The 3,264-nt window shown below is 51.9% G+C and overlaps 1 long non-coding RNA gene across 1 annotated transcript; it reads left to right on the top strand.

The window, feature by feature from the left end:
• The first annotated feature begins 234 nt into the window (after positions 1–234).
• On the top strand, positions 235–1,863 carry LOC134479053 (uncharacterized). Its single transcript, XR_010052027.1, has 2 exons — positions 235–740; positions 1,754–1,863. It is a non-coding gene; the product is annotated as an uncharacterized LOC134479053 (long non-coding RNA).
• The last annotated feature ends 1,401 nt before the right edge of the window (positions 1,864–3,264 follow it).

Below are 3,264 nucleotides of genomic sequence, written 5' to 3'. Positions count from 1 at the left end.
AGTCCCCTTTTCCTGGCTGAGGTCTTGGTTTCTGCATCCTGCAGGAACCCAAAGGAGCCTGCTATGGCTAACATGGGAGACGTTCCCAAGGGTTCAATGCTGGACGCCTGATTAAAGGCACCAGAAGGAAAAGGTGATGGTGGTGACGGAGGTGACAGAGGTGAGGCCAAGGTGGCTGTTTCTCAGGGTCATTATGATGATTCTCTTGTAGACCCTCAAAAGAAGTTGGTTCAAAAGGACAAGACCAGCCCCTCCCTTCTGTAGCTTCCGGCTTCTCCTCTCAATCCCACTGGGATGTGACAAGAGCCATCGTGAGGTCCCCACCAGAAGCAGAAATGATAGGGTCACCCAGCCTTGGACTTCTGGACTCCCAAACTGTGAAGACCCAACTACCCAAGCCCCATGGGTTCTAGGCTAGGTCCAGAGGCCCCTGGACCACTGCCTCCCCTGGCATTGCTTCTGGCAGATGTGCCAATGTTCAGCCTTCCCTGGCCTTCCCTGGCCTTCCCTGCCTTCCTGTTTTACCCTCTCCCAGGATGTCACTTCCAGGCTTCTGCTTTTTGATGGCAATTCATCAGTCTGGATTTAGGAACTATTGGCTTAAGGATTCCCTTTGACACTCTCCCTGCCTTATTTGCCTGAAGTTATCAGTTGGGTTCCAGAGACCGCCTCACGCCTTGGCTCCTTCAGAGCCTCCCCAGGCCCGGGCTGTCAGTTTGCATCAGCTTTAACCCAGCCTGGTAAGTGTCTGGGTGAAGAAAAGTTCCAGGTTGACTCTCAACCAGGCATGGGCAAAACCCGAGAGCCCCTCTTTCTGCGGAGGCCAGAGTTTGGGAGGCTGCAGAGGCTGACTTCTGAGGTCAGAAAGGCTGCCTCGCTGAGTGGCTGGGGATCAGGGCAATGGCTGCTCCCTCAGCCCTCGGAGGGAAGGCTTCCTCAAGGAGGCTCTGCTCATGTGGGTTCTTTCCTTCACGAACGTGTGGCCCTTCTCTCAGAGTGCCGCCTTGAAGTCTAGGCAGGAGGGCAATGCTGGGCTCGGGAGAATGAAAGCCAGGCTAGGTCCTGGGCATTTATGAGTGACAATATAAATTATGCATTCGGGCCAGCATAGGCAAACCCTTGCTCCTCTCTCGTCTCCATCCTTAAACAACTCTACATTCTCTCCCACATGTGTTGAACCCCACCTTCTCTCACATACAAGTTCCCCATTTAGTGTGAAGTCTAGCCCCAGAGTGTCACCGTTGGCTTCCCTACCACGGATGGGGATCTAATACCATTACTGAGAGGAGTCTGGCTCACAAAGCCCTTCACCCAGGAGCTCTTGTGTGAGTGCCAATGTGTTCACCGCAGCATACAGCCAAGCCCCTGGCTCACTTCCCCGACCTTGCAGAATTCTTCAGCTCCTGAAATGGCTCCTTGAGGTTCTGCATGGAACCCTGAGGTGGCTGAAACTCTGTAACAGGACTTGGGATCCAAGACCTTGCCTTCAGGAAGCTCCCTCAGGACCATCTGAGACCCCAGGCCCTAAGACTCCCTTCCTGGGCTCTTCTCTTCATGGTCCAGCCAAAGGTTCCAGCCACCATCGAGGTGGCCGACACTTGTCAGTTTGATGGGATCTGGTATTGACTAGGAGACCACCTCTGTGAGGGACTTTCTGTATCACATTAAATGGGGTTCAAAGATACCCCCACTGAATAAAAGAAGAGAGTGGGTGGACCTCCATCACTCATCTCTCTTTGCTTCCTGACTGCAGGTGCAGGGTGACCAGACACCTCACGCTCTTGCTTCCATGCCTTCCCCACCATCATGGATGGGAACACCAAACTGTGAGCCAAAGTAAATTCTTCAATATGTTTGCTTCTTTCAGGTGTTGGGGGGAAGTCAACATTGTGGAGGAAAAAGTGGGATAGAGAGCCAGATGCCACAGGCTCCCATGACTCCTGGAAGAGTCCCGATTCACAGTCTGCCACACACAGCATTAGATGTGAAATGGCTCCTGGCATGACAGTGGCAGCAAAAACAGAGACCAGGGCAGTGGCTGCTTTCCCTGTCTTCACAGAGGTCCTCAAAGGTGAGGATGCTCGCCCAACTCTTTCCGAGTTACCTCATCAGGGAGGGCTTTCATTGGAGCATGGGGATGGTATGACAAGATATAATTGGCCAAGAATTTAGGGGCTTGGAATTGGCTCAAATGCTGTATAGAAGCTCATGGTCTAAATAACAAACTCAGATCTGCACCCTGATGCTGGTCTCGGGAGTAGAATTTCCCAAGATTTGTCACATGACTCAGTTGCCTCTCACCCCTGATTCTCCAGTCCTGTTCCCACAAGGCATTTTGTCACAACGATGAGAGAAGTGGCCAGAACATTCATCCTGAGCTGTATTCTAGTCCCTGCCTCCATTCACCAACTGGAGCCAGATGTTCTAGACACCTCATCCAGAGTTCTAGAAACTTCCTTTCTACCTGCCCACCATCTGTGAGTCCTAGAAACCCTCCATTTTCCTCACAAAAGTCTCCACTTCCAGAAAAGCCTCAACTCGTCCCATGCCCTTCTCGCTCTCCTCCTCATGCAGCACCAGAGACAGGAGAGGAGATGGGAGTCATAGAAGTTATCATTGCAAGTGCAACTGGAGCTGCTTCCTCACTGTGAGCTCACAGGAGAAAGCTCCCTGCCTCTCGGAGATAGCAGGTCTATGGGCAATAGTCCAGGGCTCGCCCCAGGAAGCGTGTTCCACCTTTGTCCTAGGAGAGTCCACAAGTTCAGTTTACATGTGAATGTGGTAGGTAAGCTCAGCTCTCCTGACCCCGTCCGTCCCCCAGCTGAGAAGGAGCTAGGAGGCAGGGAGTTGAGTGTCCTGGTGTGGGGTCTATTCTTCGGTGGGCACTCTCAAGTAACTGTGGTGGTTTCCTCTAACTCATGTGGTATTGGCCAGCTTCCCAACACTGTAACCGTCACCTCAGATACTTTACAAGATGGAAAATGTAATTTGACACATGGTGGCAGTTGTCTGGACAAAGGGAACAGAGTACGAACACAAACTCGGGTAGACAATGTAGCAAAATCACTAACCTCATGGCTGGAGAGAGAAAAAGAAAAGTAAGAGGAGGGGCTGGAGTCCTACCATCTCCTTCAAGGTCAGGCCCCTGTGATCTGAAGCTCAGGTCATATCTCACACCAGATCAGACCTCCCAGCACTTCTCAACCACCTGACACTGGGGCCCAAACCATCAGCAAATAGGCTTTAAGGGGGACTTCAGATTTT

The sequence above is a fragment of the Rattus norvegicus genome, chromosome 5 (genome assembly GCF_036323735.1).
Source record: "Rattus norvegicus strain BN/NHsdMcwi chromosome 5, GRCr8, whole genome shotgun sequence".
NCBI lineage: Eukaryota > Metazoa > Chordata > Mammalia > Rodentia > Muridae > Rattus > Rattus norvegicus.
Note: the sequence above shows the minus strand (reverse complement) of the source record. Positions and strands in the feature narration are given on the sequence as shown.